General features: G+C 37.1%; 1 pseudogene; it reads right to left on the bottom strand.

Annotated features, from left to right (window-relative positions):
- Positions 1-323: 323 nt before the first annotated feature.
- On the bottom strand, positions 324-1092 carry LOC138170167 (periphilin-1 pseudogene; annotated as a pseudogene).
- Positions 1093-17339: the final 16247 nt, after the last annotated feature.

The raw sequence follows: 17339 nt of genomic DNA, 5'->3' as shown, positions 1-17339 counted from the left end.
TCATTGCCACAGTTGCTGGTGATCTGGAGTCCCTCTGGCCGGGGGCTGGTCAGGCCTGCCCTGGGGGTAAAACTTTGGGCATGGGGCTGGTGTTGGCTCCCGGAGCACAGTGCTGGCCAATTCCTGCCAGCCTGCTGGGCTGTCCTCAGTGGAAGGTTAGCTTCTCTGCATCATTTTGTGGGTTTTGTAGCTCCAAAGTTTGTTTAGAGTGCCCTTTTACATGGATTGGGGGTTGTGAGAGCCAGAGTCACGTGGAGGTCCTGTTTCTACTCCCCCATCTTGAATGGTTCTGATTGTTTCTGTTCAATTTATTTGGTCTTTGATGCTATTGCTTTTGAGCGACTTGTTACCTGGTTGTCTTCAAACAGTTCAATGATAGCTGTGGCATTTGTCTCAGGTTCTTCTGGTTAGTCATTGTATAATGGAACAGAAGACCCAGCATCATAATCAGAAATTTCTGGTAAATTATTCTCAATATTGTTCTCTAATTTTTATGTAGCCCACTTGTTTGCAGCCTCAGCAAACTCCTTTTTAGTTAGCCTACTGGGTTTAACCAAGACTTTTGATGAGAGTGCTGCTCTGGAACTGAAGGGAGAAGTATCTCTTGATGTTTTCAAAGGCTGGACAGAAGGTCTCTCTTTACCTCTTCCTGGCTCTCCTTCATTTTGCTGTTTGTAGCAGGCACCAGCATGCATGGACTTTCTATTCTGAGGCTGGTGGAAAGAATAAGCTTTACTCCGTTCTGGAGAGTAACTTCTGCTGCTGACAATGGAGCCAGATCTGCTGTGTAGAGAATCTTTTCGATTTACAGGAGATTCTTGGAAGAATGGGTTGTGCCTTTTATGAGGAGATTGATATCTCATGTAATTGGAAAAATAGAAACCCTTTCTTCTAAAGCTGTCTCTAGTGTCCCTATAGTCAGGTTGTCTACTTATGAGATGCTCATCCCTTGTCCATAGATAGCTGGGTTCATCCTCAGGATGACTTCGAGGAGGTAGGCATTCTCTTGGAAGTCTGTCATACTCATAGAGTCCTTCAGACCACACATCATCTCTTCTACATGCCATTGTATCTTTTCAGGAATCAATGAACTCCAGGATCCTGGGGGATCCTGCCCTACACCACTTCCTCCAAAATTGAGAACCTTCACCACCAGCGGATTCACAAGAAACAGTAAAGCCAGCCCATGCTCTGTCATTTTTCCTAGACCCAGGACTTCAGTTTTTAAGAAGGACACCTGGGCACTGCAGTCATGCTTTGTTCCTCTCCAGAATGCACTCTTGACTCAGGACTTTCTCTACCACACTCCTGGGATAATTACTTTTATCTGTGCTCTTCCCACCCAACTCTGCCACATGAGTGGCCGTGGGAAAGTTACTTTATCTATCTGGGCTTATTTCCTCTTCTATAAAATGAGAGATTTGGGTTAGATGATTTCTTCCAACTCTAGATTGTGATCCTATGAACTGTTAGTGGTGATGGTGGTTCCATGCTCAGCATTGACCCCTGAGGGCTATTGAGCAGACCAATCTGCTATGCCTGCCAGAGGGATGTGGGTTGGTTGATGGCTAACTCATTGGAGTGCAGAAGAGGTGAATTGGCTCAATCAAGGTCACAGAACTGACTGGTAACACAGAAAGGACTAGAATCTTGCTTGTCTTAGTTCCAGGGCATTAGTGTTTCTAACACATGGTGTTTTCAAAAGTTCAATTAAAAAATATAAATTTCTTTTGCAAATATCATTAGACCATAAACTAATTCATTATACCTACTTAGCACAAAGTATTTTTTAAGGTAACAGAAGATACAAGGCTACTAAAGCCATTGTAAGTCCATGTAAAGTCTCAAATCTCTTGGCCATGGAGGTTAAGCTAAATTATAAATGGAATCACTAGCAATTTGACAGCTACATTTGAACCAAGGCAAATGAATGTGCAAACACACACACACACACACACACACACACACTGTATTCACAGAGATTCTGAGGTTTCACCTCCAGGGCAAGTCTGGTGTTAATGTACTTTACATCCTTCTTGCTTTAGCCTAGCTGGGGCCCACTGGCCTGAAGTAAACCACTGCTTTTTAGCCAAAATTGAGAAAACATTCATTCAATTTCATGGTATTTCAACATGTACCTTTTAGAAGTGATGAAGTAAGGGAAACTAACCCCAAATCAACTACCAAGGCCCCTCAAAATAAAACAAAATATGTTTGCATATTTTGGCTTTATATGGAAAACTTTTCCAAAAGATCTACAGAACAAAAGCAACATGAACTTCTGGGTTGAGAGAGATATGGGGCAACAGCTAAAATTTTTCTGTATGGAACATTCAGAATTCACATGGTAGCTAAAGTGTTGGTGATGGATATGTCAAAGATCAACACTTCTTGGATATGTGAATGGACAAAGACTTTATGAAGTATTGAAACTGGAACATTTTTTTCCTGATTTCCAGGCCAAATCAAGTGTTCTAGTTAAAGGAGTGCATCATGGGTAAGATTGGACTCTGGATATTTCATTAATGTCCTTGAGAGTTAACCCCCCTTGGTGATCCACCTTTCTGGTGTAAGAGTAGGAAACTTTATAAAATAAATATTGACCATTTATTCAGTGTAGGATTTCTGCTTGTGAGGGCTGACTAGGAGCCAAACAACATAAAAGCAGTGGATTTTGGCATCCAAGAGCAGGAAATGAGTCTGTTGAGTGATTGACAGGTCAGAATCTGGGGGAGGGGAGTGGTACACAACCCACTATTTTAAAGCAGCATAGAAAATAATGTATTTCTGAATAGTCTAACACATCCTGTAGTTTTTATTAAAGTATGGAACATTCTTTAAAAGAAGAAAAGGAATCATGTCAAAAAGTATAATTGTAGATCAGAGTAGTGTGAAACTAAAAATGGACAAATCCCAACAAACTTTGAACTGTATAAAGAACTTTACATACATTTGATCCATACAACAATCTGGCTAGGTATGTATTTTTATTATCCCAAATTTGCAGATGAGAAAACTTAGACCAAGCAATTAAATAACTTCTTCCGTAGCACACAACTAGTATATGAGTAAGGAAGAATTTAAATCCAGATCTTTCCTACTTAAAGTCCAAAGTTCTATCCACTCCATAGTACAGACCTTGATCTTTAAAATGGGACTGAAGTCTGTGAAGGTGAAAATTAAATAACACTATTTTTTAGGAATTTTCATTTACCTAAAATCTGCCACTATCCTTATTCCTGAAATGCTACTGCTATTTAGGTGTGTTTGAACATAAGCCCACCTACACTTACCAATCACTGATGGATCAAATGTTAAAGAAGCCTTTATTTTTTGATGCTTACCAACCCTTGAGGATAAAGTTTACAAAAATCATGTATTTTAGGATATGTAATTTTCATGTTGAATAAACAAGAACAAGTGGCTTATGTTTATTTATGTTCAGATTAGAAATAATTACACATTTGCTGTATACATTTGGCTCTAAATCCTACTAACAGCTGAAAAACATAGGCTTTCAGAATGACCTTAACATCTTAAAAAAAGATTTTAGTTTTCTCTGGATTCCAAAAACAGGAAAAAATTAAAATGACACTGAAAACTAGAGAATGATCAAAGGAAGAAATGTCCAAGATGATGAAGGCCTGGAAGAGAATGAAACTAGAGGATCAGAAGGGAAGTGTAATGGTTATGTCAGGAGTACTGGTTTTGAAAGCAAAGGATTTACGTTGAATTGTGGCTTGACTACTTATTTAAAAGGTTATCATGTAGAAGAGAGATTAGACATGTTTCTTTGATGATGGGCTAAACCCAGAACAGTGACTACAAATTGAAGAGAAGCAAAAATAGTTCTGATTTAAAGAAAAAATAATCTTTACTAATAATTAGAGCTACTGAACAGCAGAATGGGCTGGAGCTATTAACAGAGGAAACTGGACAACCACTTGTCAGGGAAATTATATGAAAGGACAGATTCTCCTCTAATAACAAGTTGGAATAGATGACCTCTGAGGTAGCCTCTCAGATTAAAGATTATATTATTCTCTGTTAACACAACCTATATGTTTCACTATACCAGTCTAAGGAGATCATCACTTCTAGGCATGTACTCCAAGGAAGGCAATAGCAAAAAGATAGTTCCCATACATGTCAAACTATTTATAGCAATGCTTCTTATAACCAAGAACTGGGGGGTGGGGGTGGAGATGGGGAGTAGATGCCCATTAATTTGAGAATAGCTAAACAAATTGTGGTACATGAATGCAATAGAGTATTACTGTGCTATGAGCAATGAAAATATGAAGAATACAGAGAAGCATGGGAAGACATATTAATTTATTGAACGTGAAATAAGTAGAAGTAGAAATGATTACAACATTGTAAATGAAAAGAACAAAACAATAAAAATAGAATGCTCTGAAATTATATGGACATCCTCTGAAGTTATATATGAAAGTATACAGTACTCCTAACATGATACCAAGATTGGTCCAAAAGGAAAGATATGAGAACATATTTGACTCCAATTCTTTTCAAAGGTGAGAGATTATGTATAAAGAACTCAGAAAATTATACTCCATAAATATACTGGATACCATTCTGATTTTTCTCCTTTATTATAAGAAATTACTTTTTGGAGATGGGGGGGGAATTATAGGATCATAGGAAGCTGATGATCTTAGAAGTCATCCAGTACATTCCTTTTATTTTACAGATGAGGAAGCCAAGGCTGGGAAAAGTTAAGTTATTTGCCAATAAGTGTCTGAGGACAAGTTTTGAACTCTTGTCTTCCTGACTCCAAGTCCAGCATTCTACTCACACTAGCTAGCAAGAACTATAAATGATGTAAAAGAAATGTTATCAATATAATTGATTGTATTTTAAAGTGAAACTAATACCATGAGATACCTTTTTCATTAATTCAGGCTTTGGAGATGATTTAAAGATTTTAAGAAAAGTAAGCTCTCTTAAGATCAGAGTTTTAGAGCTGTAAGAGATCATAAAGGTCAACTAGTCAAACCCTTTCTTTCCCAACACTAGTAAACCGAGAATTAGAGAGGTTAAGTGACATACTCGAAGTTACAAAAGCAGTCAGTAGCATGCAGGAACCAAGATACCCACCTATTCCCATTGTCTTCAAAGTCAGCCCTATTTCCACCATAGCATGTTACCAGCATCCATAGAAAATGATCTGCAATAGCTGCCTAAATTGATACTTGGTAACATTTGCAGTGAGTATTCCATTTGACAGTGAAACTCTATCAGAAAAGAATGGGAATTTCTGAGGCATGGATGCATATTAAATTTTTTGCTTTCAGAAGAACCAGAGAATTGTCTTCCCTAAAATGAATAAGAAATGCTGCCTAAGGGTACAAACATATCACATAACGAGAGAGTTGGCATAACTTATTGTAGGGAGTCTTAAGAGTGCCTCCCTCCCCCCCTTTTTAAAGTAGGAGGCTAAAGAATTTAGAATCTCAACCACTGATCATTAGGTATGCAAACATCTGTCTTTGCAGTCCTTTGGAATGTTTAGGGGGATGGGAGAGCTAGGGATGCAGATGGCTCCAGAATCCTGCTACCAGAGAATCCTGGTCTTATGGAAGGTGTTCAGACCACTGGGCTAAGATTCAAAAGACCTATACTCTCGTGGTCTCTAAAAACTTTATGGAATAAGCAGTTAGAATTGCCAAATGTGCAGTTTCCAATAAAGGACCTGAGGATTACGTCGGAAGCACTGCCTATGGTTTCAGTGTGTTAGCGGTTAAAAGTATAAGGTGAAAGGGTCAGGAAATGAACACAAGGTGATTAAAAGTCTCTCTCTCTCTCTCTCTCTCTCTCTCTCTCTCTCTCTCTCTCTCTGTCTCTCTCTCTCTGTCTCTCTCTCTCTGTCTGTCTCCTCTCTCTGTCTCTCTCATTGAAATTGAAGGTAATACACAGGCAAAATGGTCCTTAAGTTCAGGAAATGGATAAATATGGTGTCTAACTCTATTGAAAATATATATTATTCATCATTCAGTATCTCTTTCATCATTGATAACTTTCAATTAGAAAGGTAGTCTTTTATTTTCTTTTACTCATAAATAAGCCCCTTTCCTTTCATCATCTTAGTGGAGAAAAGGAATGCCACTCTACTCTTTTCTGTCTATTAACGTGCATCATTAAATAATTTCTACAAAGACAAGTAATAAGCAAGTCCAAATAGGAAAATATGTTGTTTATAGTTAGTTTCTTTAGATACTTTTGTTTTCCAATTGCAAGAAGCTCTGAAACAATATAGATCTTCCTCAAAAGAGACATACTTAGCAGAAGAAAAAAAACTAAAAAAGAATTAAATCAAATTCAGTTTAGCAAGCAGCTATTGTCCAGATAAAGACATGTATTTGGATAGGCAGTCTATTGAGTTAGGCCATTGGTCCATACATAAAGGATAGATGCTGAAGATGAGCTAAGCATACAGTTGAATAAGAGAGTTTGTATCCCAAGTACTTGTCACGGTGTGTGGCACATGGTAAGTACTTCATAAAAGCTTGATTGATGATGATCAACTGAGTAAGGGGAAGTAATGAAGTTGGATAGCATTTGGAAAATGTGGAGCACTTTCAAGAACCCTAACTTCACTTTTCTCCTGATATAAGATGTCCAATTACAGAACACAACAATCTCAGAAGAATAACAATTGTTAATGACACAAAGGGCAACGCAGAGATATACAATCAGTATAAATAGAACAAAATGTGCTTCCAGTGAAAGAAATGACATAATAGATATTACCAAATGCATGTAAGACCAAAAAGAGAGATGATCTGGTCAGGTAGAGGGGGAAAGGACAGTCTCAAATTTACTCTGTGGTCCCTGAAATATTAAAAAATAAAACACCTAAGAAGGTCACCATAGTGTATAATCCCTCTGCTGAAAGTTAATGAAAGCATATGAACAAGAAAAACACAGGATGAAAAGGAATTAATGAGTTGTGATATACTGCACTCATATGAGAAATAATCTAATTAAAGAAACACACGCACATTCAGGCAAACAACTCTGAACAGAAGCTCTCAGTGACTTAGGGGGACTAAATTCTTTCTGAGTAAAGGGAATGTTTCACTTCTATTCTTCTATCCCTCACATCTAACACAACGACTGGTGCATAACTAATACTAGTTAAGTTATATATAACACTTCAAGCTCTGTAAAAGCACTTACATATGTATTTGATCCTTACTAGTCACTAAGACTGTAGGCAGTGACTCAGTGAATAGAGCACTGGACCTGGAGTCAAGAAGACCTGACTTCATATCCTGCCTAGTTGTGTGAACCTGACCAAGTCCCTTAACCTCTATTTGCCTTAATCCACTGGAGAAGGAAATGGCAAATCACTCCAGTATCTTTGCCAAGAAATGCCCCCTCACCAAAAAAAGAGGTCAAGAAAAGTCAGGCACAACTGAACAACAAAACACTAAGACCACTTTTCATCCCCTTTCATTTTCTTTTATACATCCTGGTTACTACAACCTCAATGTGCAAATTTTCTGGAAGCCTCCATAAGCCTCAAAAAAGCACTAGATGCTCTTTGGGAATTGTCTTCCTTTGGCTGCATCTTGCTTGATCTTTGAACTCATTTGCTGACAGTGTTTAGTGAGAGACAATGGCTCTTACAAGCAACTGAGACTTCCTTGAGTTCTCATGAATACAGACCTGGGTTCTATGCCTGCCTTAATGTTTGTTGTTTCCCTTCTAGATGAAGGGATGAAGCTGTTGATCTTCTGAGTTTTGAATGGTCAGTAAGGCACCTTGTTATCTATGTATTTCAAGGTCCAAGTTTTGTAACAAGTATAGCATCAGTCCTCTGAGGGAGAAAGGGGTGGCCCTCAGGAATAACCTTTGGTACCTAGCCCAAGGTTGATGAGATAAGAACTCTTCCAGGAGTTGTGGCATGTCTGTACATGGACTTGGTAGGACCAATGATATGTAAGAATTGTGCTAAGAGTACTCTCATAGTCCACAGAGACAAAGGTGAAGTAACAGAGATTGTGTCCCAAAAACGTTGGGGTGAAAGTTTCTAAGTTTGTTCTCACTATATCCTTGAAATAAATATTATTTTGTAAAAGTTAAGAAAAAAATCACTGCATATCCCATATGGGAGTGGCCCAAGCAGGCAGATTCTGACAATGTGGCCTTTGTATTCTTTACATATATGTAGATTTGTATAACCTTTCTGCTAGGTTCTAAATGTGCTTGTAATGAATAATGTTGACTTTGAATAGGGCTTTAAGATTTACAAGTCACTTTACATACTTTACTTAATTTGATTTTTACATAGTTCTGTGAGGTAGGAGTTATTATTATCCTCATGAGGAAGCTGATATACAGAGAGTTTAAGCATCTTGTCTGTAACTGTAGCTAACACTGAGGTGGGATTTGACCTGGATCTGATTGATTCCTAGTCCAGTATGCTTTCCACTATGCAACCTTGCTTCTTTATGTTAAAGCTTTTTTAAAAAGGATATATAGATATAGATATATGTAATGGATGTTTCTGTGGCCTTGGTGATCACTGAAATCGTTCTTATTCAAATCTCCTTGTAATCAACCAGATAGACAAAGGTATTTTCAGGAATCTTACAACAGGGAATCCCTGAGATATTTTTGCCTGGAAGAGTGATGGAGAAAATCTATTTTTACCTTTTCAAAATGATAACAAATGGACACACAATTTTTTTCTAAATTGTGACTACTTATCCTAGAGCCACCAAGGAGAAAGACCCAGGAGCAATAAGATAAAGTGGAAAGATTATTGGATTTACAGGCAAAGATCCTTAGTGTAATTCTTGACAGCTTCCTGTGGGTCAGATGTGGCTCTGACACCAGCACTCTCTTAGTTAAGGTTTGAAATTGGGAGAAAATAAAGTGCTCACAAGTCACTGACTGCTTTAAAAAGGAAAAAAAAAGAGGTTTATTTTGCTCTAATGCAGCAAAGATGTGCAACAAGGATACAGTGACCCTTAGTTCCTCCGGATACACACCTTACCTCACCCCACCCTTTCCCTTATGACAAAACTCCTCTAGTCATCAGTATATGGTGAAGCACATAATTAATCACTTGAGTGGACTTCAGAGACCCATCAATTTGTAGGAGTCCTAACCTCATTTTCATTTGGAATTTTCTTGGCAGAAATAATGGAGTGTTTTGTCATTTCCTTCTCCAGCTCATTTTATAGATGAGGAAACTATGGAAAACAGGGTTAAATGACTTGTACTGGGTCACCCAGCTAGTAAATATCTGAGGCCAGATTTGGACTTACTCCTGACTCCAGACCTAGTCCTTTATCTAGTGCACCACCTAGCTGCCCACAAATTCTTCTCTAGACCTGAGAGTACATTCATTTTGGCCCCTTCCGTTATTATTCAGTGTATAATTTATGCTCTCTCTCTCTCTCTCTCTCTCTCTCATTTCTTTCACTTTCTCATGCTTGCTCTCTTCCTCATACTAACCTTTTATAACCTCACCATCATCATTTGTAAATAATCAAGTTGATATAGATGACCTCTAAGATGCCCTTCAGCTTAAAATTTGTGATTGTAAAGGGAATGCAAATAAAGAAATTCAAAAACACTAAATTCCCTTCCATTCCTTTTTGCTACTACACTAATTCAAATCCTTATAATCACAAACCTACAGTTATTGCAATAGCCTCCTAACTGTTTTCCTGCCTGAAGTGACTTATTCAGTCCCAGGAAACAAGTGTTACACTAATGTTTAAGATCTAAAAACTGCCATCATTGTGAGGGCCTGGTTTGTGTAAATGAAAGCCTACCAATGAGGGCTCAAGAACTAAAATAGTGAGTAGGAGGGCTATCTTCCACTCAACAGAATTACCCCTAGAGCCTTGAGAGAACTTGCAATGTAACCCCATGTAGTGTTCCTTCTTTGGGAATCTAAACCTAAATCTGCCAGAGTGAAGGGGAAGTGATATGAACAAGCCAAAGGATGAGTAAGTGGACAAGTACTCATATGAGACACTAGCACATGGGTTGCTACCCAACATGTAAAAGTGGAAGTCATATGCAAGGAGACAATAACTAGAATCAATATGGTTTAAAAACAGTAGATGTGTCTTAGAATTTGTTTGGGGACACATATGGAATATATGTAGGATGAAAAGATAACAGATCTTGATGTGAAAGGGATTTTAAAGGCCTTCTCATTCAAACACCTTATTTTAGATGTGAGTAAACTAATCAAAGGTCGAGTGAATTGCCCATGATTGCACAAAGAGCAAACAGCTTTCCAAGAATACTATTTTTAAATAATCTATGATATATTATAATTATTATCTGGGAAAGGTAGAGGTTATGCTTAATTCCTTTTATAATCTTAATGTTTATTTTGGGAACAGAGCTAGAAAGAGAATGCTGTTTCTAGTCAATTATTTTAGTTTAAGAGAGCTTTCTCTTGGTCATTAGAGGAGATGAGATCATGGTGTCTATCACTACTAGGGAAATTAGAAGATGTTTATAATCAAACCAGGCTCTAGTTTTTAAATCATCTTTATTTTTGTGTATTGTTAACACAAAATAACTTTTGTTTCATTTCCAATAATGCAATGTACTGACATGCTGTAAACTGGCCTAAATCCTGTTCTATTGATATAATAATGTTTGAATATTCTCCTAGGGGAGGGGAAAGATATTTTTTAAATGAAAGTGGCAGCCATTTTATCTTGTCTTTTTATGAGCTTTTCTTCTGAAAAAGAAAAAATTAAAATTATTTTTATGTGAGATATTTAATTCAAATAGTTTTTCCTGAGTAACATATTTTATTCTTATAAATTTATTTTATATGAAAGCTCTTTAGATTTATTTTTATTTTAAAACTTCTTTTGAAAGTTTAGTTATCAATTCTCCCCTACCCTTAGTTATGCAAAGTAGAATTTTCCAACCTATTCTCTTTTTTCTGTGATTTGACTTTATTACTTATAAATCATTTATTCATATCGAATTTGTTAATATATGGTATAATATGATGAGCTAAACCTATTTTACGCCAAAAATTTTTCTAATTTTCCTTGCTGTCCTTATAGAAGAGAGATAAACCCTTCTCCATTAGGTTATATACTACTTGAGTTAATAGAAAAAATGGGCTGTTGTACCATTTACTTCTAGTTCTTATTCATTTAATGGTTTTCATTGATTTACTTTTTCGCCTTTTTTAAAACAACATCATATAGTTTTAATAATAACTTTTACAAATGAGGAATGATATGGTGATAGTATAACTACTTCATCCCTTCTTTTTCATAACTACTCTTGACATTCTGACATTCCATGAACTCTATAGAGTATCCCCATGCTAAATCGGTATAATACAAAGAAATTACATTACGACTTGTATTTGGATCTTCTGGGTTGTGTGGTTTTTTGAAATCATAAGGGTATTGACAGATGTTTCTCTTACTTGCCTTACCTGATCAGTGTCCAAGTCTTGCTGTTTCTATCTTTGTAATATCACTTGTCTACCCATATTTCTCCCTTCTGACACTGTCTCTACCCTGGTGTAGGAACTCATTATCTCATGCCTATATTATTACAAAAACCTGTTGATTGGTCTCCCAGCCTCAAGTCTCTCCCCACTTTGGTTCATCTGAAGTCCATCCTAGAAAGTAATCTTCTTAAAGTGTAAATCTGCTCATGCTACCCCTTCCACCCATTCAATCAACTACAGTGTAGCTATTACATCCTAGATCAAATATAAATTCCTCTGTTTGGCTTTTAAAGCCTTTTATAAAATGGCCCCCAGATACATTTTTAGTTTTACACCTAACATTCCCCCACATATTTTGAGATCTAATAATACTTGCCTCCTTGATGTTCCTTAAACCAGACAATCCACTGCTGAACTCTGGGCATTTTCCCTGGCAGTACCCAATGTCTATTACTTATCCATCTCTTGACTTCCTTCAAATTTGAGAAAAAGTCGTGCTTTCTGCAAGAAGCATTTCCTAATCCTCCATGTTAAAATATCTCTGATTTATCATGGATATATATTGATTGTACACAACTATTTGTATATTATTTTTTTCCAACTTTAATTGTGACCTCCTTGAGAGTAGGGGCTGTCTTTTCCCTGTCTTTGTATCCCTATGTGTCTGGGATATAGCAGGAACTTAATAAATGCTAGTTCACAGACTCTAAATTTACAACCCCATAACGGAGAACACTACTATAGGTGACAACCCACTGGGGTATATAGTAGATATAGTTATTCTACAATATACATTTATTTTATAACAAAAGAAAAGAGGAAACTATAGACTTGTTTAGGAACTCTATTGTAGAGTTCACTATCCCTAAATATATTTGACATTTTATACAAGTCTAATTATAATAGTAATTACTGCAACTATTTAATCAGGACTTCTAACCATTATCAATTAGTCTATGAAGGGATTCATCTAAACTTTTAAGGATACACATTTGATTCCTAAAATAGCTCAAAAAAATTAAAATTTTGTTATGTAAATAACTGACCCCTGAATGAATACTTTATGAATGAAAAAATTAGTTATATAACTACCTGACCCCTGAATGAAAACTCTACACACATACAGAGGTATTTTTTAATCTCATCAAAGTGGTCTATTGGGACAAAATTTACAAAGAAATCTTTTCCCATTCCTGCATCTTTGTGTATTTTTTGTGCTTTGAAATTCTTTTTGAATTAAGAGAATTTCATATATTAAAAGTAGTTGTGACAAGTGAAAAACTGACTTCTGTCTATACAAAATTATTTCCTTTTGACATAGAGTTTTGTTGCTGTATAATGACAGAATGAATTGTGTTGGGATGGTAGCATCTTTTTTTCACAAGGGATATATTATGAACCTTGGACATAGGCGTTCTATCAGAGCTGCCCATTTAAATTCAGGTGCGAGGTAGAGCCAAGATGGAGGAGTAAAAGAAGAGACTCGCTTGAGCTCTCCCCCAGAACCCTCCAAATACCTGTAAAAATTACTCTAGGGGTGGCTAGGTGGCACAGTGAATAGACCACTGGCCCTGGAGTCAGGAAAACCTGAGTTCAAATCCATCCTCAGACACTTAACACTTACTAGCCATGTGACTTGGTCAAGTCACTTAACCCCAACTGCCCTGCATTTCCCCCTTCAAAAAGCAAAAAAAAATACTCTAAACAAATTCTAGAGCATCAGAAAGCACAAAAAGACAGTGAAACAAATTTCCAGCCCAAGACAACTTAGAAGGTCGACAGAAAAGTTGTCTTGCACCAGTCTGAGAGAAGAGCGCAGACCAATATGGGCCACACTAGCACAGATGGGACAGAGCAGGCCTCAGGGGCATAAATCACTAGCAGCTGTGGTGGTTTCCAGATTTCTAAAGCCATAAATGCCAAAGACAACTTAGAAGGTCCGTAGGAAAGGTCTGTTAGACTTGGGTGAGAGAGGATCATGGTTTGGACCCCAGCCCCAGGGCAGCAGAGGTGGAGACCGTGACAGCAGAAGAGGCTGCTTCTGGAGCTTTTAGCCCACAGATGATGGGCAGAATCCAGCAACTGATCACATGGGAGTTGCAGGGATTTCTTTGCTATGTCTGAGACAGGATTCTTTTGCTTTTCCTGTGCTTCAATTTGGTTGGTGGTCCTGGGGTGAAGAGAAGTACTGGTGTGGCAGAGCTTGTGGAGGAGGTGAAGAGGGAATCCTCCTCACAGTTCCAAGGCAGAAAAGAGTACTCATGGTTACTCACAGACAAGAGCACAGGCCAGGAGATGATTAAATTCCTTTCATCATATAACCCTCCGCACTAAAGCAGAGATCTACTTTAACAAAGAGTTAAAAAGGCAAGTAATTGGCTGGAAAAAAAAAACACCAAGCAGCAGAAAAAAATCAGACTATAGAATCTTACTTTGGTAACAAGGAAGATCAGAACACACAACCAGAAGACAATAAAGTCAAAGTTTCTACATTCGAAGCCTTCTAGAAAAATATGAATTGGTCATAGGCCATGGAAGAGTTTGAAAAGGATTTTGAAAATCAAGTAATAGAAGTAAAGGAAAAATTGGAGTGTCAGAAAATAATGAAAATGAGTCAGCAGCTTGCTAAAGAAGACCAAAAAAAGACCCAAAATAATAATAATAATACCTAAAAAAATAGAATAACCCAAATGACAAAAGAGGTTCAAAAATCCAATGAGAGGAGAATGCCTTAAAAAAGTAGAATTGGCCAAATGGAAAAGGAGGTACAAAAGTTCATGGAAGAAAATAATTCTTAAAAATTAGAATGGAGCAAGTGGAAGCTAATGACTTTATGACAAATCAAGAAATTATAAAACAAAAACAAAAGAATAAAAAATAGAAGACAGTGTGAAATAAATTGTTGGAAAAAAAACCTGACCTGGAAAAATAAGCCTAGGAGAGAGAATTTGAACGTTATTGGACTACCTGAAAGTCATGATCAAAAAAAAGAGCATGGACACTATCTTTCAAGAAAGTATCAAGGAAAATTGCCCTGATATTCTAGAACCAAGGGGAAAAATAGATATGGAAAGAATACCCTGATTACATCCTGAAAGATACTCCAAAAGGAAAACTCCTAGGAATACTGTAGCCAAATTCCAGTGTTCCCAGATCAAGGAGAAAAAATTGCAAGCAGCCAGAAAGAAATAATTCAAGTATTGTGGAAATACAATCAGGATAACACAAGATTTAGCAGCTTCTACATTTAGCAGCTACTACTTGGAATATTATATTCCAGAGGTCAAAGGAGCTAGTATTAAAACCAAGAATTACCTACCCAGAAAAACTGAGTATAATCCTTAGGGGAAAAAATGGATATTCAATGAAATAGAGGACTTTCAAGCATTCTTGATGAAAAGACGAGAGGAGCCCTGCCTCAAAATGGGTAAAAACAGACTGCAAAGACAAAGACTCTAGAATCCTATTATTGTGAGTAGGAGAAACCAAATTCAGAAGGAGACAGTATTGAATCCACATGCACAGCTGAAGTCTCAAGAGGGAATATGAACTGGTCTCAAGCACAGAAAGCATTCTTATATGAGCTCAAAAAGAACTTTGAAAACCAAATTAGAGAGGTAGAAGATAAAATGAATTATTCTTTTGAAATCAAAATTGTGAAATTAGAAAAATATTACAATGAAGAAAACAGTTCCTTAAAAAGAAAAATGAGTGAACTAAAAATGAAATCTGAACATATGGAAAAGGAGCTTCAAAAACTAAATGAGGAAAATAATTTGCTAAAAATCAGAATCAACCAAATTAAAGCTCATGACTCTATGGGGCACCAAGAATCAGTCAAACAAAACATCAAGAATGAAAAATTAGAAAAAGAGGTAAAATATCTCAATGGAAAAAATAACTGATCTTGAAAATAGATCCAGGAGACATAATCTGAGAATCATAGGCCTACTGGAAAATCATGATGAAAAAATGAGCCTGGACAACATCTTCCAAGATCTCATCAAGGAAAACTGCCCTGATATTTTAGAACCAGAGGGTAAAATAGAATTTGAGAGAATCCACCTAACACCTCCTGAAAGAGATGCCAAATTTAAAAGTCTGCAAAATGTGAGAGCCAAATTCCAGAAATATCCAGTAAAGGAGCAAATAGTACAAGCTCAGAAAGAAACAATTCAAATATCATGGAACCACATTGAGGATTGCACAGGATCTGGCAGCTTCTACACTGACAGACTGGAGGAAATGGAATATGATTTTTCCCAAGGCAAAAGAGCTCAGATTACAACCAAAGGTCACCTATCCAGTGAAACTGAGCATAATCTTCCAGGAAAGGAGACGGTCATTCAGTGAGATAACAGACTTCCAGACCTTCCTGATGAAAAAGCCAGAGCTCAATGGAAAATTCAACCTCCAGTTACAAGACCAGAGCAGAATAGAAAATTTGACTTTCAAATACAAGACTCATGAGAAGCATGAGAAGGTCAACAGGAAAGAGAAATCAAAAGGGGGCTTATTGAAGTTGGAATTGTTTACATTCCTACATGGAGTGACTATATTTGTAACTCATGAGACCTTTCTCATTATTAGAGTAGTTGGAGGGAACATATAGCACAGGGTGGGTTGAATATGAAGGAATGATATCTAAAAAATAAAATTAAGGGGGGAGAGAGGAATGTACTGGGAGAAGGAGAAAGGGAGAGGTAGAGTGGGAGTAAATCATCTCACATAAAAAAGTCAAGAAAAAGCTTTTACAATGGAGGGGAAGAGGGCAGAGGTTATAGGGAATAAGAGAACTTTATTCTTATTGGATTTGGCTTAAGGAGGGATAACACACACTCAGTTGTGCATGAAATTCTATCTTATTCTATGGGAAAGTAGAGGGGGAGGGGATAAGAGAGTGGGGAATGATAGAAGGGAGGGCAAATGGGAGGAAGGGGTAATCAGAAGCAAGCACTTTTGAGGAGGGACAGGGACAAAGGAGAGGATAGAATAAAGGGGTGGGTGGGATAGGATGGAGGGAAATATGGTTAGTCTTTCACAACATGATTGTTATAGAAGTGTTGTGCATGACTACTCATGTATAACCTATATCAAATTTCTTGCCTTCTCAATGAGGGTGAGTGGCAAGGGAGGGAGGGAGAGAAAGTGGGTCTCAAAGTTTTAAAAATAAATATTAAAAATTGTTTTTACATGCAACTAGGAAATAAGATATAGATGCAACGGGATACAGAAAATTATCTTGCCCTACAGGAAAATAGAATGGAGGGGGATAAGAAAAGGGGGGTGGTGGTAGAAGGGAGGGCAGTTTTGGGGTAGTGGTAGTCAGAATGCACACTGTCTTAGGGTTGGGGGGAGAGGAGAGATGGGAAGAAAATTTGGAGCTCAAAATCTTCTGGAAGTGAATGTTGAAAACTAAAAATATATGAATTAATAAAAGTTTAAAAAAGTTCTGTATTTAGTTGGTTTCTGTTCTCCATGCACAAGTGTCTTCTTGTGGGATCTGATGAAGGATGTAAATCCACAATTTAGGCATACAGTTCTAAAAACATAAATAAAATACTCATGCACAAATTCATATAATTATTCTATTTAATATGTAAACTGAAGGATAAGTAAAGGACTCAAATGGGGAATGGGGTGGGGTAGAGAGCTATTTGCAGACAAGTGGAAAACCCACCTCATGATAGAAACTGGATTCCAAGTCATAAAAATTCAAACTTATATAGAACATTTCATCCAACTAGTTAAAGACCCTTTACTGAGGCAGAAAGCAGTTTATAATTTCTAAAACCCTGTCAGTTCCAGGTTTTCTTTCTTCTTCCCTCCCTCCCTCCTTCCTTCCTTCCTTCCTTCC

Source organism: Petaurus breviceps, unplaced genomic scaffold (genome assembly GCF_028583685.1).
Source record: "Petaurus breviceps papuanus isolate PSGF00001 unplaced genomic scaffold, PetGlider_PUasm1.0 38, whole genome shotgun sequence".
Taxonomy (NCBI): Eukaryota; Metazoa; Chordata; class Mammalia; order Diprotodontia; family Petauridae; genus Petaurus; species Petaurus breviceps.
The sequence above is the reverse complement of the archived record's forward strand: the minus strand, read 5'-3'. Positions and strand labels throughout refer to the sequence as shown.